Below are 27,145 nucleotides of genomic sequence, written 5' to 3' on the forward strand. Positions count from 1 at the left end.
CCAAACTACAACACACACACACACACACACACACACACACACACACGTATTTAATTCCTTGACTATCATTTCAGTGAGATTGTCAGAAAATAACAAAGATAAGGAACTGTCTACCATACTATCCTTGAGTCTTTCAATGTTCTTCATATATATGTATATATAGTCCTTGCCTGTGGTGCACAGCCACACATTAGTACTCATCCTGAAGTCACCACTATATGTGTATATATATATATATATCTATATATATATGGATTCTTTTAGAAAATATCATTTGTTAAAATGCAGCCAAGTTATTTGCTAAGGAGAAAGGTGACCTTCACTCCAGTTCACAATAACTTTCTCATTTCCATCTGAGACTTCATCATCCTGGACTTCATTTCACAAGGTTTCTTCATTTTTCTTCCATTTCTGTTTTTCTCTATGAACTACTCACAAAGATAAGCATAAGCAGGCACAGAATCTTCCATCAGAGTAACACGGCTTCCCTCACCTCTCTTGTAACCCTAGAACTTGCTTACTCTGGTTCAAATTTTATATAACAAATTTGTGAGTTGCATTTCAGTGCAGCAGACCCCCACATTGCAGGTTACATAATTGGAGCATGCCCAGGTAAGTATGCCAGGTGCATGGCCTAGGAGCCAGCAAGAGTGAAAGAGTCACCCAGAAGCAGAACCAATCTACTTGGATCAAGGAATGGGGACCAAATGCAGAAACAAGGGATGCCTGCTTTTTTTGTAGTATGGACTTAAGAGCCAAGGATGTCAGCATGACCTAGTGAAGTCATGCCTCATTGCGTTTTCTTATCTGTTTCATTGTAACCCTCTACCAATAAAACCTATCCCCATACCCCAGCCTCAGAAAGACAGACTTGAGCATTTCCTCCTGTCTCCTCTCCAGTGACTTTGCCATGAAGCTTTTTCTTTTCTCAAAAACTGGTGTTGTGGTATTGGTTTCTATGTACACTGGGCAGTATGCCTTTGCTTGGTAACACTCTATCATTACACTCAGAAAGCAGAAGCATGGTAGGTAGCTGTTGGCGGTAGCAACTGTTGCATCCCTGAGCACCACCTCCTCGGCATGGCTGGGATGAAGAGAGGCACAGGGGTGCACTGGTGACTTCAAGGATGAGTACTCATGTGTGGCTGTGCACCACAGGCAAGGACCACCATCAGACCCGGGGCAGTCCTGCCACCTGGGTCACACAAGCCTCATTTGCCCAGCCTGCTTCTACCTGGACAAGGTCCTGCTTACCTGGGGGAGCCTCCTGCACTAGAGATGCTGCTCACACTCTTAATCTTGATCTTAAATGTTCTTTGGCCATGTTGCCATGTTGCTGGAACAGTCTCTTCTGTCTTCTACTGTCTGATGAACTTATCCCCCAAACTGCTGTTTCATTTCATGCAGAGGAGTTTAGCTACATTATGTATTGTTTTTTTATTTCTCATTGACTCATACTCATAGACACGCTTTACATAATCTATGTTTAATCTAAATTTTCATTGATTGTATGACGCACCATTATATAATTTGCCACTAAAGAGAAAGCCCGGTAATTATGACTTGAAGACATCTTGAATTGTAAGACAGGTCTTGATTTTAAAATAGAAAAATATTAATTTTGGCATCAATTAAATATCATAAATGGTTTATCCCATAATCTTTCCAAATGAAAAATCTCAGAGAATTCTGGTATTAAAACAAGAAAGTGTTGATTGCAATAGTCTGAATGAGGACTAGCGACTTAAGTGGCTGTAAATCGAATTTTTTTATAGCTAGACTTTACTGAGATCTCTAATCATTAAAGCTCCTACTACACAGATGCAGATAATTTGAAGATACGTTTTTCATGAAGGAAATTTTGCTTTGCTTCCAGAGTAATAACAGTGTGATATTTAATTAGTTGTATTTTAAAATTTTTATATTAAAAGTAAACATTAATTTAGCTTTAATATTAGCTATTGAATTTGATGTAGGTTATTAACTTAACTCTAAAATGTGTGAAGAAGCAAATATTTTTCTTCCAAATATCCATTCAAATTAGATGTATTCATACATATTCCCAAATTTACTTGCAGAGTGAGATTTCATTTTTGACATGATACTATTTGAATAATATGAGATAGTCTACTAAAATAAGCACGTTTATAGAGTTATTTGAAGAAAATGGAACATGTAACATAATATTAAGTATATAATCTAATATGCATCTTATATAAAATACTAAAGGACCATATATGTGGTTAGCAAACTTTTTGCTAAAACTTTTTATTATTTTTCTGTAGAATTATTTTTTTGTCATATTTTCCACATAGAAAATGGAAATGTATAAAAAGGTAAAATTTGGGGTTTCCTGCCCTGCTTAAATGCCACTGCTGTAGGCAAAAGTAATAAACGAGAATGAAATACAATAATAAAATCATCTTGTCTTTTCATTTAGAATTACGTAATTTGAATTTTTTGCTGTTGTTATGTTCTCACCTACCCATAGACATTTCTGTGGTGAATGTATATTCATATGATGCACTAACCAAGAGTAGGTATTTATTTAACAATTACATTTAATATAAAATTAACATAAGATCCTTACTGACTGACTTTTCATATCTATTGTAAATACACAACACATATAACAAATGGAGAATCAGGAGTTTACTTCTACTAGATCAGTTAAAATGGCTTGTGGTATGGAAATACATTCTGTAATGAGCTATTACTTATCAATTATATAGTTTGCATTGACTGAAGTTGCAGTTAGATCACTCATGTTGGATGTCTTTTATATCATTTAGAAAAGTTTTATTAGTTCTAAGAAAATAACTTCCAGTGTCCAGCACAACAGACTCTGAAGATTAAATACTAATAAAATATCTTTTTTTTTTTTTCCAAGACAAACTCTTACTCTATCCCCTAGGCTGAAGTGCAGTATCATGATCACAGCTCACTACAGCATCGATCTCCCAGGCTCAAGCTATTCTCCCACCTCAGCTCCTCCCCATCCTCAGTAGCTGGAATTACATGTGTGTGCCACTGCACCAGGGCTAATTTTATTTATTTCTTTTTTTGTAAGATAAAATACTACAGGTCTCAGTTTGTTGCCCTGGCAGGTCTGAAACTTCAGGCTTAAGTGATCCACTCACCTCAGACTCCTCAAATCCTAGGATTACAGGCATGCCTGTCCTAAAATAACTTTTTAATCCTTAAGAAGAGTCACCTGTAGAGGCAATGGCCCTGTTAGCACTGGCCTCTGTTTTGAGTGTTGGAGAAGGATTTCCATTAAGACAGTGTGAAGATGCTGGTAAATCCTTCCCACACACAAAGTATAAAACTGGACAAAATTGTCAAAAAAACATCCTTTCAGGTTTGCAAGTTGCCAAAGTCAGATAACAAATTGAAGAACATATATTCTTGAGAAACAGGAGAGCTTTGGGAAAGCTCTGCTGCCAACTTGCCTTGAGCAGCTCCCATCAACAATCCCAGTTCAGTTGCCAAGGAAAGTAGCTTTACAAAGGTGAAGATGGTAAGGCAGGAGAATGAAGGGGGAAGGAGATCAGAATCATTGCTTCCAGAGGAGTGGAATTGATTTGAAGTGGGCCACAAAACTTTGCAGTTTTGTAATTTAAAAGCAACAAACTTGATAGAAAATAATGGGGGAGGGAGAAATACAGTTTTACTAACCTAAGTCCCAGTTGTGGTAAGCAGCAGACCCTTCAGAAAATTAGCAAAAAGATGCTGGAAATAAGAGCCACCAAAGAACTTAATATATTTGAGCACAAACTCTGGCTAATTCATTGGTTGGCCACTAGGCTAGACAATTGCTGGTAAGCCAGGCTAAAAGAAAATAATAAAAAGAAAAAAAACTGAGCAGAGATATCAGCAACTATACAACATGGAGGAAAAGTTTCTGCAGTTTGAGTCCAGGCAAGGTAATTAAAAAGTAAAAGTAAGACAGAATCCAGATGGATCAATACATTATGTGATCAAAAATTTGTAGTTTTCAATAAAATACTGCAAGACACACAAGAAATAGGAAAGTATCATCCATACTCAAGAATAAATGCTGTCAGTAGAAACTAATTCTGAGTAGGCACAGATACCGGATTTGCTAGACAAAGGATTCGAAAAGAATATTATAAATATGTTTATAGAACTAAAACAAAGTATGAAAATAATTAACACATAGTGAATTTCAACAGAGAAAGGTAAACCATAAAAGAAAATCAAGTGGAAATTCTAGAGCTTAAAGGAGTGAAAACAAAAATGAAAAATTTGCTAGATTAGCTCAACAAGAGGTATAAGATGGCAGAAGAAAAATCAGTGTGCTATCAGAGGAATCAATAGAAATTAGTGCATGAAACAAAGAAAAAAAACTGATGCAAGAACTTCAGTGAATTCAATAAAAATCTTAAGCATTAAAACATGTATGTAATGGGATTCCTAGGAGAATAGGAGAGAGAAAGGGTATAAAAAAATTGAATGAATACTGGTTAAAAACTTCCAAAATTTGATTTTAAAACATATTATTCCAAATAATTTATGTAGATTCTCCATCTTATAAGGTGATGAAATATAATTCCGCATGCCTTAAGTGTATGCTATATTAGAGACTTTCCTTCAAAGAGTACAGTATGGTGAGGAAGGGAAAAATAAAGGAACTTAACAATGGGGAGACTTTGTGACTATTACCTAAAGCCAGGTGATCGAGGTTAACATCAACAGTAATAAGACATTGATAATATACATTCTAATATAATATGATAAGAATGATAATTTACTGCCGTGATTTTCCTCCCCAAGACAAATTACCCCAGTCTAATAATGAGAAAAGCATCGAACAAATCTCAATCGAGGGACATTTTACAAAATATCTAAACAATAATTAACAAGACTATCAAAGTCATCAAAAACAGTACAAGTCTAAGAAATTGTCAAAGACAAGAGAAACCAAAAGAGAGTACTAAATGTCATATGTTATCCTAGACGGAATCTTAGGGTAGCAAAAGGACTTTAGAGAAAAACAGAGAAAATTTGAATATAGACTTTAGTTAATAATAATGTATTACTCTTGATTAATCAATTCTGATAAATGTACCATCTTTATGAAAGATGTTAAGCCACTAAATTTGCTATAATTTGTTACATCACTAAAAGCATACTAATACACATTTCCACCAATATTATGTAAGAATTTGTTTCTCCACATCCTCACCAACACTTGATATAACCAGTTTTTTCAATATTACCATTCTAACAGCTGTCTAATGTCATCTCATTTGGGCTTTAATTTTCAATTTCTTAAAAAATAATGGTGTCGGCAGGGTGCGGTGGCTCACGCCTGTAATCCCAGCACTTTGGGAGGCCAAGGTGGGCGGATCACGAGGTCAGTAGATCGAGACCATCCTGGCTAACACGGTGAAACCCTGTCTCTACTAAAAATACAAAAAATTAGCCAGGTGTGGTGGCAGGCGCCTGTAGTCCCAGCTACTCAGGAGGCTGAGGCAGGAGAATGGCGTGAACCCGGAAGGCTGAGCTTACAGTGAGCTGAGATTGTGCCAGTGCACTCCAGCCTGGGCAACAGAGCGAAACTCCATCTCAAAAAAAAAAATAATAATAATAATGGTGTCAAACGTCTTTGCATGTACTTTCTGACATTTGTATATCTGCTTTCTTAATATTTGTTCAAACATTGTCCCCATTTTGATTAGGGTTAATTTTCTTTTACAGTTGGGGAAGTTTTATATATATATATATATATGTATATATATGTGTATATATATGTGTGTATATATATATATATGCGCACTGGATACATGTCCTTTATCAGAGATATACAAATATTTTCTGTGACTTTCTATTCTGTGACTTGTCTTTTTATTTTTTAATGATGCCTTTGAGAGACTGAAAAACAATTTGATGAAGTCCAATTTATCAATTTGTTCTTTGATGGACCATTCTTTTGCTGTCATAGCTAAATAATTTAGCTAAACAAAATGAATGAATGCATAGTTGAAGGAATAATCTAATAATGGCTTCAACTCTGCTAGTGTATTATGTTTGTCTCAGGCATGCACTTTAGATATCCAACTCTTACACCTTAGCCACCCCCAAACTGCATATTTTATAAGTACTCTTTTTAAATTTAATTTATTATAGAAAGATGGGATAACTAAAAATACTCATATTATTTGTGCCAAGAAGAAAAGGACCATATGTTTCAAATCATGAGCCTTAGCTTCAAAGAAAGAACATCAGGAAGTTAAATACTCTTTTAGCAATCCTTCCAAACCATGGGTATACACTACTATTTTTTCTTCATAGATTCTGCCATCTTTACCTTATGCTTTTATCTAGGTTGAGGTGGGGAATATATGTACTTTAGGACAAGTAATAATTCTTTCAAAATATTACTACTCTGTATTTCTCATAGTTCAATAAAATTTTGCAGGTTTTTAAAAAGTTTTGACAAATGTAGCTAAAGAAAAAGGAAAACTAGACACCAATTAACCCGGCGTGTATCATGAAGATAATGAAGAATCATTAAATATTTTTAGAGTAGAAAATAATAAATAAGAAGTGTACTATGTGAATATTAATCGAATAGTTTGTGTGTATTAGATAAGTCAGTATTTGTGGAAATAAGAATCAGTTAATAGATGTCAGCTAGAAGTAATTTTGCAACAATACCAGAATGACCTGATATGGAAAGGCATATTAAATTTCAATGAATAAATGCTTGATTGAATGTGAAAAATGAGGCAGAGAATCCTTAGAGCAAAGTAAATGAGAGAATGGGCCATAGGCAAAATCAGAAACTGTAACTAGAAATCACTATGCAAAATTTTCCGTGATCTCATCCCAAATTACTTCTGCCTTGTCCTTCTTCTCCACTCAAACCCACAGATTCCACCAAAGAGAATTATGTCCTAACTATGCTATGAATATTTAATCTCTGAAGACATTTAATTGGGATGCTTCCTACACATTGGAATACACAGAACTTCTAGATTCCACTGGATCATTCATTCTTAGAGTAACATAAATAAGTATTTCTTAAACTACTACTTGAGGAGATTGTACTAGGTTCTATGGTTGGCTGCTGGGAAATCAACTAATAAACAATTCTAGTGGAGTTTAACAAGCGGTATGATAAAAGTATATAAAGGCAAAGGGCAACAGCACCTATTGCTATTAAGTGAGGAAGGACCAATGAGACTGGGCACAAACAAGAACTTGATTCCATAAAAACAAGTTAGATTTTGTTTTTTATGATGCATTTTTCCAAATTTGTCTAATAAAAATCACCAGGAATACTTGAGTTTTGATATTGGGAAATGATTTTGGCAGATACAGAGAAAAAAAATTGAGGAATGTTTACCCTATCCACAGATGGAATGTTTGCAAGAAATAATTTAGGCATTTAAAGTTGTCGGACAGGAGATAAAAGGGGAAAATTTATAATATACATTTTGGGGGTAGTATAAATTACACCTACTCATTGAGACTTTCTTTGATCATTTTTAGGTAAAAAGAATCTCTCTATTGCTTATGTACTTGCATGTCTGTGTGTGTGTATAGGTACATTTGTGAGTGTGTATGGGTGAATGTGTATACATGTGCATGTCTGTATTCGCTTGTAAGTTCTTTGTGGATGCAAGATAAGTTAATCCAGAAATTAAGTGCTGTATAGAGTTGTTGCTCAACTACTATTCACTGAATATTTGAATAAACTTGACCTACATGATTTTAAGGCTAACTATTAAAAGAAAACTTTGGTTGAGGATTAAGCTGTGTAATAGGCTAGAATTCAGCTTCAGGGTTCTGGCTGAGTCACTAAGAGTTTTTTTTTAAACCATTTTTACTATTTTTTCCCCAAGTGTAAATGAGAATAATGGTTACCTGCCTCAAAGGGGTGTTGTGCAGACTAGCTGGTTGACAGTTTTAAACTATTTTGAAGATAGAGTGTACTATAAATGCTCTAAAGAAAAAAACCGCAATGGAATAAAACACTTGAACCAAAGCTTTAGGAAAGTTAGTATGTCTTTTAGGCCGGCAATCTTCTACTAATAAAGAATTCTATGGGAAATTAACTCCACAACATTTTCTGTTTTCTTACCTCTTTTCTACTTTCTTCTGTAGCTAATGTCTGCCTAGTGACTCAATTAAACAGGAAAGTTCTAGTAATGCCACATGTCGTAATAGATGTTACTCATAAATAAAGAAATGCAATGAAGACTATAAAGTGGTCATTAATCACACCACAAAATTTAGTCAGTTCAAAGACATCACTATATTCAGAAATTACCAGAACTATTTTAAAATTAGTTTTATCGTTGGAAATTCTGGATATAGTTGTAGAAGGCTAGAAGCAAAAGTTCACTTTTGTGCAGAAATATCTAATAATTTTTCTGAAACACAAATATCGGAGCTAGATATGAAGTTCAGTTTTCAAAATAATTGTTATTTTTCCAAATGAAAAATGATATATTAAACACTCTGAAAAGATATTATTTTGTTTAGTCATTCTTATTGAGAATATTTACACAACTATGCATTTACATATCCTATTTTGTAAACCCAAATCAATACACATATAGCTTAAAACAGAACAAAAAACTGCATGCCACAAAATTTTTGTGAGACAAAATTTTAAAAAATGAAACAAAGTGACCAATTTTGCATGTTCTTCAATAGAGTTGATATACATCTTTACCATTCTATGTTCTATATTTTATAATAATGGATCATGAATCTAACGTTTCAATCCATATTTTAAAACAAACAGAAACAGAGATTTAAAAAAATATATCAAATTCCTATGTAGAAATAAGCACTATATCTCATCATTTCACTAGTTCTTGCCACACAAAAACCTATTGTATATTAACTATTACATTTTGAACTTGAATAATAAAGTCAAAAATGGCATATTTCTCAAGTATATTATTGTACATCATTAAAATATCAGAGTAGAAAATGCTAGTCTCTTTATTATTTTTAACATTTAGTAAAATATTTTATTCTTAAATCTGTATTGATATTGTTCATTGAAAGTAGCTTCTGATTTTAGAGATCAATGATTCAATAGATATTAGATCAGTAGATTCATCAGATAGTATCTAGAAATTAAGTACACACTGGGGCGAGGATATTAGAATGCTCTGATTATATACCTCGAAGCCAGTAATTTAGTTGGGAAGATAAAATTAACAAATGAAAACATATTAACAAATAATTAAATGATAAACTGGATTTTGGTGACTAGCAAAAATGTGTGATGTAGAAAAACTATAAATGAGCTTGCAGAGAAAATAGGCTTACAATAATTTGGATGGGATAAAGGAAGAGGAATGGGCATTTGGGTAAAGATTGAAAGGCAAGTTGAAAGGTATAGAATTTTAAAATTCAAATTGTATTAAGTGGAAAGCAGTCAGGATATATAAAAACACAAATGCAATTTCCATAATGTACTTAAGTTTGTTATATTAGATATATTTTATACATTCTGAAGAATTTCATAAATAGAATGTAAGGCTCTCGAGCATTTGTTTGTTTTAATCATCACAGCCTCAGGAACAGTTTCTTTTCTAGGGTAGGAGACCAATAAAGATTTGCTGAGACAATAAATAAATAAAAGATGAATTTGTAACTGGAAGTGCTAAGCAGTATGGATCAATTGTAGCTCCTTAACAAGCAGAGTGGCAGGATGAAACGTGTTTAGAAAGCTGATTTTGGCAATGGTTATGCAAGATGACACTAGAGGAATAATTATGTGGCACTGTCAGTGTCAGTGGAACCATTCCTTTTTTTTTTAAATTATACTTTAAGTTCTAGGATACATGTGCAAAATGTTCAGGTTTGTTACAGAGGTATACATGTGCCAAAGTGGTTTGTTGCACCCATCAACCCATCATTCTACATTAGGTATTCCTCCTGATGCTATACTTCCTCTAGCTTCCCACCTCCTGACAGGCCTTGGTGTGTGATGTTCCCCTCTCTGTGTCCATGTGTTCTTCGTTGTTCAACTCCCACTTATGAGTGAGAACATGCGGTGTTTGGTTTTCTGTTCCTGTATTAGTTTGCTGAGAATGATGGTTTCCAGCTTCATCCGTGTCCCTGAAAAAGACATGAACTCATCTTTTTTATGGCCACATGGTATTCCATTGTGTATGTGTCACATTTTCTTTATCCAGTCTATCATTGATGGGCATTTGGGTTGGTTCCAACTCTTTGCTGTTGTGAACAGTGATGCAATAAACATACATGTGCATGTGTCTTTATGGCAGAATGATTTATAATCCTTTGGGTATATACCCAGTAATAGGATCAAATGGTATTTCTGGTTCTAGATCCTTGAACCATTTCTGTTGGAGGTTATTGCTTGACTTGGCCATGGTTTGAACATCCATCATGTATGTTTTCAAATGTCAAAAAAATACAGCATTACAAATATTACCAATTGAATCAATCTGGCATTTGTGCCTTATGATATTTTGCTGAGCTATCATAGCATTTGAATTACACATAAGCAGTGAACCAAGAAGGAAAGGCTTTGTATACACTACATTTGGCAGCAAAGCTATATCAAACAAATTTATTCTACATTTATATTAAAGTTGACGTCAGTGTGCCTATGCCTGCAGAAAACGAAGGGCCTAAAAAGAAAGTGTTTCTTCTTAATTGTTGGTCCTAAAACAAATATGAAACTAAATAAAAATGACAAAAATAAAAGCATGAATAATTTGTGCAATTATTTGTTTAGTGATGATTAAAGAGTAAGATAATAATTTATTTATTTATTCTTAAGTTTCAGTTTTGTCTCACTTCCCTGGTACCAAATAGGTGCAGAGATATTAAAATCTACATGTCCCAGTTTTACTATCATTATTATTAGTAAAATCTGTGGACACTCTTATAACTATATTGTCAATAATTTACTTTGTTTACTTATAACAATACTCGTCACTAACATTTGTATAAGGCTATAATTTTATATACATTATTTCAATTAGCCTCTGTAAGTAAGTTGTTCGGATGGGGCATGTATTACTATCTTTATTTTATAGATAAGAAATCTAATAATCAGAGAAACAATAATTCCATATTGTCCAATAATTGCAGAACTATAGTCTTTTAACTCATTTATTTTACTCTATGACACTGCTATTCCTCCTACTGCTTTGCTTTCACTAGGGACTTCTTTTTTTCCTTTAATCTCTTACCAAAATTAAAATTTATCATTGAAATACTACATATGTCCAAATTCATTATTGATCTAATTAAGAATGAAACATTTTGTCTAAGTTTAAATATATGAAATTCTACTTTATGTACAACTTGGGAACAAAAGAGCCATATTAGATAATTTAATTATTTCTCTGCAAAAACACATGCACTATAATGTAACCTGATCATGTTCCTCACAGTCATGACAGAAGGAAATGTAGAAGCGAAGATTCAGTGGATAACTTTTAAAAGTTTTCTGAAGCCATATTTTTAACCTACATATATCTATAAGCCTCAGCATAAGTAATTCTGTGCTGTCTAAACTAGCAACAAATTCAGATAATTAACATTCAATAAACATTTTACTACTCTACAGAAAAGTTATTTTCTTCTACCTTCATGTATTTGAGTAGTCAGTGTTAAGTTATTCAATACTAGCTCACTACCACAAGTTTCAAAATGTATCATTTACTAAATAAATTATATTATTATTTCTTGTAGTATTAATTACCCCACAAATGGTAGAGAAAAATGACAAAAACTAGCTGCTACCCAAAAACCCTGCCTCCCCTCATAGAACAGAAATAAAATGAATCTTAAGCAAAATTACTAAATTATCCTACAAAGTCATGTCAGAGATAGGAGGAAATCATTGGGAAAACAATTACTTTAGCAAGAATTGACTAAAACCTCATTAAAGTAATTAACATAATTAAGAAAAAGTATATTTTTAATATAGCTCCTTGACTCTAGAAACATCAGGAAAGCAAATTTTGAACGTGCTTATTCAAGCACCATGATACTTGGTTGTTTGGTCTTAATAAGCACAAAATTCCATATTTTGGATTTGAATGAATAAGGTTGCCTTCGTGGAATGATGCTTTCACACATTCAAAGCACACAGTGACTTTCCTTTTTCTGATTCTGTGCTTACCAAACACATTTCTGATTGTAATTTGACTTTTAGTCTAGCATAAGTACAGATAGCATTTTAGTTATATTTGAGTATAGCTTGCCGAAGAAGAGAAAATATGCTGATCTACCTTTGAGTTCAGGCTTTAAACATCTGTCTCTCAGGACTTGGTTAATACGAGCCTTTTCCCGTGATACAAATCTATTCTTAGTATGTTGATACATCCAGTTCTTGTGCTTGCCAAGGCTTAAGAACTGACTGCAGGCAGCTGCAGCGAACGTGAACACTGAAAAATAATGAGGACAAATGAGGCATCTTGTAGAGAGCCAACGCCTTTCTAGCAACTCATGTGCCCAAGGCAACTTTTATTTTAACTTTAGAATTGAGCATTTACTATGTATTCAGAATCATGCTAATTGTTTCTGAGAATTCAGAGTTAGAAAGCTTAGGCCTTTTTCGAAGGAACTTAAAACCTCACTTATGAAAAACTTGTATTCTTGTCCTATGAAAGGCGGTGATTGAGAAGTCTAAATATGAAAGGCAACATAGGATTAAGATTAGAATATCATCATAAAAGAAAAATTATGCCAATTCTTTTATTTTATATTAACAGGTGAAAGACAACTATTCCTTTTCTATTTCTATGCAGTGACTAGTGTTACCATCTTAAGTCGTATTTCTTAACCACTCTGTTAAATACGCTTTAATGGCTACATATTGCACTTAGAATTAACTGTGTTATCTTCAACGTGAGCTTGTATCAGTCTTGTGCCTAACTGCCCAGGCTCACCTGAGGCTGCTTTACCCCTTTTCAACTACCCTCCATTACAATGGCCTTTTTTTCTTTTTGGGCTCCACAGTTTCTGTATAAACACACTCTAAAGTCAGAGGCCTGGGCTCAGGTTTATTATGGAGCTCTATTAGAGCTACAAAGACTTGAAGGAGGAAGCAAGAGTAAGCAAAAGGAAAATCAGAATAGAAATGCATTCCAAGAACAACCTCAGTTGGTACTACAGGGTACTCCAGAGCTTGGATGGCCTTTCAAAATCATTGCAAATTGAGGCAAAGGGCACAGGCCTGTGCCTCCATCCTAAGACAGAATCCAGGTAACTCGCAGCATCCACTATTTTTGATTTATCTCGAGCCGAACAATATCTCTCCTAATTCAGGGCTTTTTTGCATGTTATTCCCATCTTTTTGCCCGCAATGCTCCACTCTTCCTCCAACGCACAACCACTGCCTCAAAGTTTTGGTTCATTTTTCAGGTCATCTTAGAACTATAAATTCCTCAGAAAGTTTTTTTCTGACCCTGAATCTAAATTACATCTTTCTTTTAAACTCTTTCATAGCAATTCATACTTTGCTGTATGTAAAAGTATAAAATATGTACTTATACTTTAGGTATGTGCTTTTACGGTTACTCTTTTCCATTTGTATCATATTGTATGCTCCGAGGGCACGGATTTGTCACTTCTCTATGATTAGCACATAGTTCCAGCAACTTGAACATCAAAGATGCGTAATCAATATCTGTAAATGAATTAGCGAGTCTCGGTTCTTCTCTCCCTTAGGCCCTAGTAATTGCTGACATTTCCCACTAATTATTATGATGATAATTTAACTCATCTAATTTTTTTTGGTAAACCATATGCTGGTTTGCATTAGTATCTCTGATATTATCACACAGATGTTCTCACAATTGGCTTGCACTAGAATCACCTAAAAGACTTGTAATATACTGAGTTTTGACCCCAACATCTCTGCTTCACTAAGCCTGGGTTAAGGCCCTGCATTTGCATTGCTGATGCTACTATTCCAGGAATGGCCCTCTGATAATTGTCTGTGAATACAGATAGAGAGTTATCTATTTTCAATATTCAGTTTATTACAAAATGCAAAATCAAGAAATTTTAGAAATTTGTGTTTGGAAGTTCAGGTAAATGAAACTGGGATAATCTATAATACTTTAGAAGTAACAGGTAGATAAATGTAAAGCATTTTATTAATGTACACTATAAAGCAATAAACATTATTTACTGAATATAGAAAGAGCCAATTTGTAACCATTATGTTTACCTTCATTTGGATATCCCACAAGAGAAAATGCCAAGATACCTTATAATCTAAAAGCTCTATGAATTTGTTCTTTACAGAATTAGCTGTAAGTTCTGAAAAACTATTTTACAATACATAGTAAAATTTTTCTCCTTAAATTTAAAATTAATATTTGTATAATTTAATAAATTTATATCTTTAAAATGTTATTTATTATTTACACAATATCTGAAAACATAAGCATTAACTCTTCCTCAGATAAAATAGTTATTCATACAATTCCTAAATTATTCTGTCTAAAAAATTAAAGACAGCTACAATGGACTCAATCTTCTTTTAAAAAAGGTAAAAAGAAAATTTTATTTATTTAAAATTGTTTAAATCCATATAGTAAAATTCACATTTTGGTGTACAATTCCAAATTTTAACACCACTTCTAAAACCAGGATATATAATTTTATCACCCTGAAAAATTCCATGAACATTTACAAACTCTAATTTTTACTGATTAAATTACAAGTTATTAAGGTCTGTGTTTTTAGAATTTCCATATCTGTTGGATATTGATTTTTGCATTCAGCATATTTATTATATTTCCTGGGTTTTTAAAGAACAATACATATATGTACGTATTTCTATCCATATTATTATTCAAATCAGAAATCTAGACTAGGGACAGCAAGAGTGATACCAAAAGCCTATTCTGAAGTTTATGTTAGCTCCTTAATTGGTAACTTTGGAGTGTGTCTTTTGAGATTTTTAGATGTCTCATTAGATCACAATTTTCTATTTTGGCCTAAATATATTGTGTTAGAATGTTGTTAAATATTTCTGAAATATAAGTATTTATAACACTGCTTGAATTTATTTGTGCAGTGACCTTATAAAAATTTATCCAGTTTAGATTAGCATAGTTTATCCTGTTTTTAGATACTTTACGAAGTATCTTCGTATAACAATAGTCTGTTACAGATTTCTGCTTGGTATTAATGTCATAATCATCAATCTACACCCTTCCGCATATGTGAGAATATTTACTAGTGAAATTTTCTCTTTGTTCCCATTTATTTTTTCAATGATAAATAATAATTTTTCTATCATTTCCAAAATTTTCCTCAGCTCTTTGCATTGCAATCCAAATAAAACTAGAAATTGTATCTCCTTTCCATTCGTTGGTGATCTCACATCTTCACCAATGCAAGACTTTCATAATCTTATTCTTATAAGAACTTTTCCATAATTTCAAGAATGAAAGCATTTATCTTGACAAAGAAGAAATGTTTTTAAAAGTTGTCAAGGCATTCTAACCTCCTTCATTTATTATTATTATTATTTTTATTTACATTATTCCATTTGACCTAAGCTTTAAGACTTGGAGCTTACCTTTCCTTGATTCTATACCTACTGAAAACCAAAACTCAATTGTTTCTCTCTTTGTAAGTTTTTGAAAGCCGCAGATAATCTGAACAGTTGTTTTTCTAACATCATCCTCATAGAAATTTTATCACTCTGTTTAAATGGGCATAGGCCATATGCCCTGTTCCAGAGTCGTTTCTATTAATGAATGAATATGCATTTGCAAATTAACACACTAAAATGGAAACATAAAGGGGTAGGCCTACTTAGATGTTGTTTACACAAAAGTCCTGTCTTACATTTAAACTAAGAATTGAAGAATGGAATAGATACAGATAGTTGGAGGGCAAGTATCAGTCAGAAAGTATCACAATATGGGACATATCTAGAGTGGAAACAAGAGCCATATATCCCTAGCCCACAAGAAGGGTGAACAAAGAGGTGCCCGTTACAGTTGGAGGATACTTAGGGGCAGATTCCACAGGCTTCAGAGGCAGCGGTAAGAAATTTGCATTTTATTCTGAGAGTGACAAGATGCCATTAAAGTGTAAGAAGCAGAAATGTGACAATATCCAGTTCATATTTGGTGTATTCTAAAAGATGAGATTGTTCATTTTGAGGAAACCAGAGAATCAAAGATTCTCAGCCCAGAAGAGGTATAAAATAAAACTCTCAAAGCACCTCATGAAATAATAAAAAAAATAAGTATTTAGAATTTTAGAATACAATGTAGCTACAGGACACCAAATGCAGATGGTAACTGTACCAGTTAAGTAGGACTTTTCTCTTGTGCTTCTCTTCTTTGCTACTCACTCAAATTCTAGAGCTGTCATATACAGCCTGAGAATGGGGGAAAAGGAGTGAAAGAATAAGTCGAAAAAACAGATCTCAATGTAGAAGGAAGAAAGCATTGCATTAGAAGGAAAAAAGCATTGCATTAGATGAGTTTGTTTAAATATATATATATATATATATAAAATGTATATATATATATATATATATAATGTATATATACACACTCATCTGGATACCAGAGCATGATTAAAGAACATTGATGACAACAAGTCAATCATTCTTTACTTACATCTTACTCTTTACTTACTCCTTAGACACTATGTTTGTATTCTGAAAGTGCAATATGCAATCAGTCTTTTTGTAAATTGAAATTCAAGTTATTTTTTATATAATTTAAGTGGTAGCTCATTTTCTTCAAACCCTGGGTTTGGCATGTGCATAGACTGTGAGCACTGCATGAACTCCATTATTATATAAGCCTCCTGACATAGGTTTTGCCATTCTTGCTTACTTGCTGCATCCCCAGTGCTTTGAAGAGTGCCTTGAACATAGCACAGTACTCAACATTGAATCAGCTTGAACAGAGTATGCAGCGCCGGCTTACTCCTATCAGCCTCAGGAGTCTTCAAAATAAAACCTTATTGTGTACTTGAATTTGATGATTAAAACTACAGCCAAAATCCTAAGGAGCAATTTATACAAACCCCATTCTAAAACATTTTAATACGACAGAATTATTGTAGATGAATAGAAAAAAAAATTTATTTATGAGGAGTTTATTCAGATCTCCTCTGGGAAAAGGTACTATTTATGATTCTGTAGAACATGCAAACTTGCAAAAGCTGCAGTCCTTCTTTTACAGATCTAAGGATTTAATTGTCTAATGGGAGTTTTAAGACTATCCTTAACTCATTTGTGAAGATTAAATCCTATTGACTGGGGAAAAGTATTTTACCTGATTCCATACAATAAACAAACATGTACATGCCAGTCACACTCTCAGGGATCTAATAATAGTCAAATTGGAAACTTGTGAGCACCTCTGGCGACTCAGGTAAGTCCATTTAATTGAAGGCCCTATGTGAGATTTAGCTCTTAAGGCAAAGAAGTCCAAGCAAGACAGGCTGATTAATTAACAATATCCAAAATTATAAGAGTGCAACTTAGTGACTGTCATTAAAAAATTGTTTCACAGCCTAGACTCTGGTTTGGTAAGAGTAGGGCTAGGTAAATAAAAGGAAAAGTTTTTTCAATACACCTCTATAAGACATTGGTGCTATAAGCAACACTGCTTTGGTGTTCAACTGGAAGAATGAAGTTCTCAAGGAAGAAAACACTGCCTTTTAACTTCTGCACTAAATAGAACATGGCTTTTGTACAAAACTACAGCTTCAATCAATACACAGAGAAATCTAGAGTGTTGGCAGAAATAACAGCATTTAGTACAGGTTGGCAATCACTGGAAAAATTCAGCATAGTCCAGAGGAAACAAAATTAATAAACAGATAAAAAGTTATATATGGCAGGAAACCACAGTATCTGTACCTGATGGGGTGTTATGGAAGCCACATACGATATTTATGGAACTGCCACTGGAAAAGTCCAAAGGAGGAGATTTGAAGGGAAAAGTAACAGAAAACGTATGATACCAAATGAGTAAATGTTTGATGAATGCCAAATGTATTTAGGTGGAAACTTCACAAGGACTGTATGGTGTGTGGCTAAACAATTTTTGAAACATATTTTAGCTAAACTGTTAATACATCTATCACTTGAAATATGTAATTATTCATTCTTCATATGTCCTTTCTTCTTTGTACCCTTATCCAATCAACCACTATATCACCCAAACCTGAAGCCTGGTAGTCATGTTAGAATTAGCTTGTTTCTTCGCTCCTCACATGGTGCTGGCAGCAAACACCATAGATTCTACCTTCTAAAATGTCTTGGAAAATGCTTTAATTTAAGCCGTTGTCACTTCTCACATGAATTGCAATAGACTTTGGGTAGTATCCCTGCTGCCAATATTTATCTCCATCATAACCCAGTGAGATCATCATAAAAAATATAATTTTTACAACTTCAGTCCTTTAATTAAATTATTGAAGATATTTTCAATAATTTCAAACTGAATTCCAAATCCTCAACTTATTCTTAAAATTCTTTTTAAACTAACATCTACCTACGACTCTTTTCTAGAATGTCGCAGCATGCATAAATTATTGACTACTTTCTTATTCAGTAATTTACACAAGTTATTCATTTTTGTTCAGTTATAGGGCATGCTCACACCCACTCAAATATCAACTATTTTACTCATAATTATTCTTTACATTTACCTTAAATATCTTCATTTCTAGGATGTTGTCCTCACCGTCTTTGTAGTCCCATCCATATCAACAGGACACATTCAATGGCAAGTAAAAGCATTAACTATCTTTAAAACACAAGCTGGGGTAGGATTAGAGGCTCAGATTTTCAGAAACTTTTCTATTTTTTGGCACAGCTTGCTTCTGCTTGATTTCACTCACGCATAAATTTGGGGACCTAAAATTGTGACCAGGACGCTATCTCTTTGGATCTCTTGTCTTTGCTAGTCTCTGGTTTTATTCTTCTCTAGTGTGGGCAACATGACTGTTGGCAAGCCTACATTCACTGGCAAACCCACACCCACATCATTTCTATTTAGTAATCTCAGCTCTTTTTCAGTGTTCATATCTCAATCTGAATCTTTGAGAAGGCTTGGATAAGACACCATTCCACACCTAAATACAATGGCCTCGGAGTTGAGAAACACATCTTCGCTCTGTTGGGGTATAGGCTCACTCAGAAGTGGTAGGGGAACATAGTAATGGGCAGTCTCAACAGAACCACATGGAGTGGAGATGGAGATATCCACATAAACCAGAAGAAGATTAGACAGATTAAAACACTCATACATACATCATACATACACTTACACACGTGTGTGCACACATGAACACACAGGCACAATTACGATACTTCAATAATCACTTTTACTTCAAAAGGTAAGGTAGTCCTACCTCCTCCATGCACTTTGTGGTACCTTACACAAAAACCTATCATGATGCGTATTTCATTGTACCATTCAAAAAAAAAAAAAAAAAAAACTTTTCAGACCTTATGGTAGGTAGTAAATTCCTCAATAATAGAGTATTTAGTTTTTATACATGTATCACCAATAACTTGTAAATGCTGGCAAAAAATAGACATTGCACAAATGTTCGATGAATGAATAAGTGCCCAAATCACAGGATGTGCACTATGTTTTTCTCTTAAATTGTACTTACTTGCAATCCAATTTTCCATTTGTTTTCCTGTCATTTACTCAACAATGGAAAGGACTGATTTCGTACTTGATAAAATATTTACTGTTTGATTTATATATTATGTTTAAATATCAGTGTTATCATATATAATGGTGACATTCCCCAAAGACAAGCACTCTTACAGACCCTAACACTAAAAATGTCCTTTTTATCAATCTCAGGACAAAAGCCTTGGAAAATTTGAGCACCACCATTTAATCTACATGCTGCACTGTATATTAAAAAGTTTTTTTTTCTCTTATTTTTTACTTTCTTTGTTGTACCTTTGTTGAGTAACTCTAAAAAAAGAACATGAGTCTAGCCACAGCCACATCAATTTTTCTGATTATATAGAAGAGGAAAATGCTTGTGCATTAACAATTATTATGAGTACATTTAAGTCATTATTCATTTATGGAATTGCATTAATTTCTGAATAACATGGCACCATAGATGGATGATTCGAGAAAGGCATTACAGTGTCTCTGTCTCCTGGATTCATTTAGTTCCTCAAAGTATCAGTATGTCATTCACTGTGGCCACCCACAGACACTTCTCAATCTGAAAAAAACTCATTACATTATCAGTCAGATGACTGGATGAGACTTAAAAAAACAAATACAACAGTAATTTTAGTTAGCTCAAAGTATTAAAATTCCAAGGCCAAAATAATTTTTCCAGTTATGTGAGACTATTAGCTATGGAAATTCTAAAACATCATTGAATTAATTTATTTTAAGCAATAGATAATGTTAAGTTTTTTTCTATTGAAAACAAATTCTGCATTTTCACCATTTGAATGTGCCATTTACTTTAATGAAGACAATCTTAACACCAATATAAACTTTTCTTCAGAATATCAGGAGGTTTATTATCTGGGAAATAAGAATGCCTAAAAATATTTAATGCATTTATTGCCTTATCACTCATGCATCCATTTGTACAATGTGTATTTATTGGGTATAAACACGAACTAAACTATACTGTTAGATGTTGAGGTATTTAGTTGATACAAAATTAAAATCTATGGAGTATATGTTATTAGTCACTTGTATTGTTCATTTTCTTATGATTATAGCAAATTAGTATGTATCCATTGATAAATTTAGTTGGTAAATCAGTCATATGGATTGGTTAAGGGCAAAACTCTGGAGCCAAATAGTTTGTAGCCAAAATGCAATGCTATTTTACTACTATTTATGTACAAGACACTGAAACCTTCCGTGCCTCAATTTACTGATTTGTCAAACTGGAATGATAATGATTATATCTCATAGGATTATTGTGAAAATTAAGTTTTAACTACTACTGATAGTTTTTTATTACTAGACATGATAAAAAGTACAAGATATACATTATCTACTGGTGATGAAATAGGAAAATGTGGAACATTCATTGCTTCTAAATATCTGTGCATTTACAGTCTAATATGAAAATCAATTACCAGAGGCTGGGAAGCTTAAGGGGGAGTGGAAGATGGGAGAAGTTTGTCAATGAGTATAAAGTTATGGTTAGGAGACATAAGTTCTAGTTTCCCATCAAACAGTAGGATGACTATAGTTAGCAATAATATACTATACATTTCAAAATAGCTAGAATAGAGGATTTTCAGTGCTCTCACAACAAAGAAAGGATACATGTTTAAGGTAATAGGTATGCTAATTATCCTGATTTGATCATTACACATTGTATACATGAATCAAAACATTGTACTGTACTCCATACATATATGCAATTATTATGTGCCAATTAAAATCAAAACAAAACTTAGAACATACTTAACTCATTTAATATAAAGTTATTTTACAAAGTAGATGGTTGCCATGGTCTCATTTTAATAAATAATTGGAAAACAAATTAGGATAACTTGAAACTAAAAATATAACATTTTAAAAAAATAGTTATCCAGTAAAACTGAAAACTTTAATTTTAAAATATTACTAATCTTATTTTAAGTTTTCAGGATCAAGGTGCTTGGTATTTCTTTAAACTGCATTTGTTTTTTCTTATTGTAGCCACAGGTTGAAATCTTTATTTCACTGGTATTTGACTTTCCTTGGGAATGCTGGTTTGAGATTAAGATGTTGTTAAGCTACAACATTGACCAGTCAGTGTTTGTGAACTCTGAGGGAAAATATACACTGAGGAAAAATCAAGACAAACAATCCATAGAACTATGAAGTTATGTTGGCCTATTTAAAAAAACACCTATTTATTGAGGGATAATTGACATGTAAAAATCTATATGTATTAATATTTAATCTTGATGAGTTTGAAGATAAGTATATACCTGTTGAAATCATCGAGACCATAAACATATTCATCTCCTCCCACAATTTCCTCCCAACCCCTTTATTTTTATTATTTAGTTGTTTTCTTTCTAAAAACACAAAAGACCTACTCTCTTAGAGATTTTAAGTATACAATACAGTATTGTTAATTGCAGACACTCTGCTGTAGAGTAGACTTCTTGGACTTATTTATCTTGCATAACTGAAACTCTGTATCCTTTAACTATCACTTCTCCATTCCTCAACCCCTATTTATCCCCCAATTCATGTCAATCACCATTCTACTCTGTGTTTATGACTAGACTATTTTAGAGTCCACACATAAGTAAGACCATGTAGCCTTTGTCTTTCTGTATCTGGCTTATTTTACTTACCACATTGTCCTCCAGGCCCATCTATGTTTCCATGTTGTCTCAAGTGACAGAATTTTCTTCTTTATTTGACTAAATAATATTCCATTGGATAAAGAAAATACATATGTATGTATATATACACATATATATGACACAGAATTTACTAAATAAACTATCCTGTTTTCATTTTGTATTCTTAGAGCCCTTGTCAAAGATTAATTGGCCTGATATGCATATATTAATTTTGGGGACCTCTATTCTGTTTCACTGGGCTAATTGTCTACCTTTTATGTCAGTACCATATAGTTTTGATTACTATTGTTTTGTGACACAATTTGAAATCAGAATGTGTGATGCCTCTAGCTTTGTTCCTCTTGCTCAAGATTGTTTTGTTATTAGGGATCTTTTGAGGTTCTTATGAAGTTTAAGATTTTTTTCTATTTCTGTGAAAAATACCATTAGAACTTTGATAGGTATTCCAATGAATAATTAGCAATATTAATTCTTCCAATTCATGAACATGGAATATTTTTCCATTTATTTCTAATATGAAGCTGACCCAATAGTCCTAAAGACAGGTTTTTTTTTGGATAAACATAGAAATTGATCCTTGTGGTCTTAAAGCTTGAAACTTACATAAATTTTGTCTGAGTTTCTCTCTCAGTAAAGGATCCTCAGGCCTCTCAAAATGTATCAAAGAACTGAAACTCACCAGATCATCATATTCAGACAATGAGGGGCCAGGCACCATCATTCATCATGATTGCAAACTTCTGCCTCCCAAATTCCTGTTTTCCTACACATTGTTACATTTCTTCCTGACTATGTGAACCTCTAATTTTAGGCAGTCAGAGAGACAAATTTGAGACTCATCTCCCATCTCCTTTGCTGCAACACCCAATTAAAGGTTTCTTTCTTGGCACTATTTGTTGTCTCAGTGATTGGCTTTCTGTGCAGCATTTAGGAGGACCTAGAACAAACGTCTGGTGTTTGAGTAACATATATTTTAATATGTTTTATCAATGTTTTATAGTTTTCAATGTATAGGTCTTACATATTTAAATTTATTCCCAAATATTTTATTCTTATTGATTTTATTATAAATAGACTTTTTCTCAAATTATTTTTTAGATAGTTCATGTCTTTTTTTTAATTATACTTTAAGTTTTAGGGTACATGTGCACAACATGCAGGTTTGTTACATATGTATACATGTGCCATGTTGGTGTGCTGCATCCATTAACTCATCATTTACATTAGGTATATCTCCTAATGCTATCCCTCCTCCCTCCCCCCACCCCACATCAGGCCCCAGGGTGTGATGTTCCCCTTCCTGTGTCCACGTGTTCTCATTGTTCAATTCCCACCTATGAGTGAGAACATGTGGTGTTTGGTTTTTTGTCCTTGCAATAGTTTGCTGAGAATGATGGTTTCCAGCTTCATCCATGTCCCTACAAAGGACATGAACTCATCATTTTTTATGGATGCATAGTATTCCATGGTGTATATGAGCCACATTTTCTTAATCCAGTCTATCATTGTTGGACATTTGGGTTGGTTCCAAGTCTTTGCTATTGTGAATAGTGCCACAATAAACATGCATGTGCATGTTCTTTATAGCAGCATGATTTATACTCCTTTGGGTATATACCCAGCAATGGGATGGCTGGGTCAAATGGTATTTCCAGTTCTAGATCCCTGAGGAATCGCTACACTGACTTCCACGATGGTTGAACTAGTGTACAGTTTTAGTATATAGAAACAATTTTTAAACGTTGATATTATATCCTGCAAATTCACTGACTGCGATACTCAGCTCTAACAGTATTTTGGTGTCATATTTAAGTTATTCTGTACATACTATGTCATCTGCAAACAAAGACAATTTTACTTCTTGTTTGATTTGGATGCCTTTTCTTTCTTGTCGAATTGCTCTGGCTAGGTCTTTCAGGACTATGCTGAATAGAAGTGGTGAGGGTAGGCATCCTTACCTTGTTCCTGATCTTAGACGAAAAGTTGAAAGCTTTTCATGTTTGAATATAATATTAGCCATGAGATTGTCATATATGTTATTTATTGTTGAGGTATGTTTATTCTATTCCTAAATTTTAAGTGCTTTTACCCCAAAGGAATATTGAATTTTGTCAAATGCTTTTTTTTTTGCATCTATTGAGATGTTCATGTGATTTTTATCCTTTATTCTGTTAAAGGGGTTTATTATATTAATTTTTTGATGTCAAACCATCCTTGTATCCCAGGGATAAATCTCACTTGATTATGGTGTACGAGCCTTTCATGTGCTGTGGAATTCGGTTTGCTTATTGTGTTGAAGACTTTTACAACTTTTTATCAGGTATATTGGCCTGTAGTTTAGCTTCCTGTACTATCCTTGTCTGGTTTGGTATCTGAGTAATACTGGATTGTTAGAATGAGTTTAGAAGTGGTCCTCTTCTTCAGTTTTGGAAGAATTTGATAAGAATTGGTGCTAATTATTCTCTAAATGTTTGGCCAATTCATTGGTAAATCCATGTGGCCAGGGACTTTTCTTTCTGGGGACATTTTTGATTATTAATTTAGTGTTCTTACTCATTTTTGGTCCATTTACATTTTTTATTTCATCATAGTTGCTTTGGGAAAATTGTATGTTTGTGGGAATGTATCAATTTCTTCTAAAATATCCAGTTTGTTGACATATAACTTTTCTTAGTAGTCTCTTTTGAGTCTATATATTTTGTAGTATCAGTTCTAATGTCTTGTCTTTCATTTATAATTTATTTGAGTCTTCTTAATTTTTTTAGTCTAGCTAAATGTTTGCCAATTTTGTTCACCTTTTCAAAAAAAAAACCATTTTCTATTGTTTTGTTGTTCTTTTCTATTGTTTTTCTTATCTTTTTCAATATGTTTCTGCCCTTATCTTTACTTTCTTCCTTCTGCTAACTTTGGACTTAGTTTGTTTTTCCTTTTCTAGTTCCTTGCAAAATAACCTAAAATTAGGTGTTTTTTTGAGACATGTTTTTTCTTAACGTAGATATTTATTGCTATATAATTTCCTCTTAGAACTACTTTTGTTGCATTCTATAAGTTTTGATGTGTTGTGTTTCCACTTTTATTGGTTCAAGGTAATTTTTAATTTGTATTTTGATTCCTCTTTTGTCCCATTGATTGTTCAGGAATGCATTGTTTCATTTCCACATATTTGTGTTTTCTAGTTTTCCCCCTATTATTGATTTCTAGTTTCATACTATTGCAATTGGAAAAGATAGTTGATATTATTTTAGTCTTCTTAAATGTTTTAAAACTTGTGTTGTAGTCCAAAATATAAGCTGTCCTGGAGAATGTCTCATCTGCACTCAAGAAGAATGTGTGTTCTGCTGCTGTTGGATAAAATGTTCTAAGTATGTCTATTGCGTTCATTGGGCTTAGAATGTTATCTGTTCTGTTATTTTCCTATAGGTTTCCTGTCTGGATGATTTATCCATTGTTAAAATTGGGGTATTGAAGCCTGGGTTATTGAATTGCTGTGTTATTGAATTGCTGTGTTATTGAATTGTAGTCCCTTCAATTCTGTTGATATTTGCTTTATATATTTAGAAGCTCTACTGTTGGGTGCATATATTTATAATTATTATATCCACTTGATAAATTTGCTCCTTTGCCATTATATTATGACCTTTTTTGTTTCTTTTTACAATTTTAACTAACATTATATTTTGTCTATGTACAGGCACTCCAGCTTTTTTTTTTTTTTTTTTGGTTACAACATGAAATAGCTTTTTCAGTTCCTTCACTTTCACTCTGTGTGTTTCCTTAAGGTTAAAGGTTTCTTTGATTATTTGTTTTTGTTTGTGTGTTTGTTTTTGTAGGCAACATATAATAGAATCTTTTTCTAAATTCCTTCAACCACTCTATATCTTTTGGTTAGAAAATTTAAGGCATTTGCATTTAAATTAATAATTGATAAGTAAATATTTACTATTGCCATTTTAATTGTTCTGTGTTTTGTAGTTTGTGTTATTTATGGAAAACTGCTTGTATCTAATTTGGAGAAACTCATGTACTGAAAAACTATAAACAGATTATATAGGTAGGCTAAATAATAGAGAAATTGGCTCTTGACTTTATTCAAAGAGATTGGGAAACAAGATGTTACGGATGTTCGGGAGGCTAGGTTGCTATAGACAGCATTTGACAAAAAGGAAAGAGCTCAAAAATAATTGAAATAAATAATAAAAATTAAAATGGCAAATATTTAGGGATATTAGAAATTAGAGACATGTGGCAGGTAGAAAAGTAGAAGTGATATTTCTGTCCATCTAGGAAGAGACAAAACTGAGATGTTTGAGCAGGAAAGGTATATCTAATTCACTGCAAAGATGTCTGAGTCAAAAGTTGGTGCTCAGTAGATTTTCTCAATTACACAATGAGGTTTAAGGAAAAAGAGACTAAAGATATAGCTCTTCCATTGAAGCCTAATAGATCCAAGTTACTTTCAGTTAAGTCTAGAGAGAGAGAATTTTGTCTCAAAACATTATGAGTGTGGCTAATAACACTTGGAGATGACACAATCTAATTCATTATAATCTTACTGTTTTTGAGAGGTATACTGTTAAAGAGCATGCATACTGGACTGACAGGGACTGTAAATGTTCAGGAATTAAAATAAATCTTTGGCCCCAACCATGAATGGATAGGAAGCAAGTTGAGAAAAGAGTGCCATTTTTATGAAATGCCTATGTTTTTATAGAGTCCTCACAAGTGGCCAAGAAATATATTGGGAATAGAAAGGCCTGCTTGAAAGAACAGCTAAGAATAAAAAGCAATGGGCAAGGA

Source organism: Symphalangus syndactylus, chromosome 17, assembly GCF_028878055.3.
Source record: "Symphalangus syndactylus isolate Jambi chromosome 17, NHGRI_mSymSyn1-v2.1_pri, whole genome shotgun sequence".
Classification (NCBI taxonomy): domain Eukaryota; kingdom Metazoa; phylum Chordata; class Mammalia; order Primates; family Hylobatidae; genus Symphalangus; species Symphalangus syndactylus.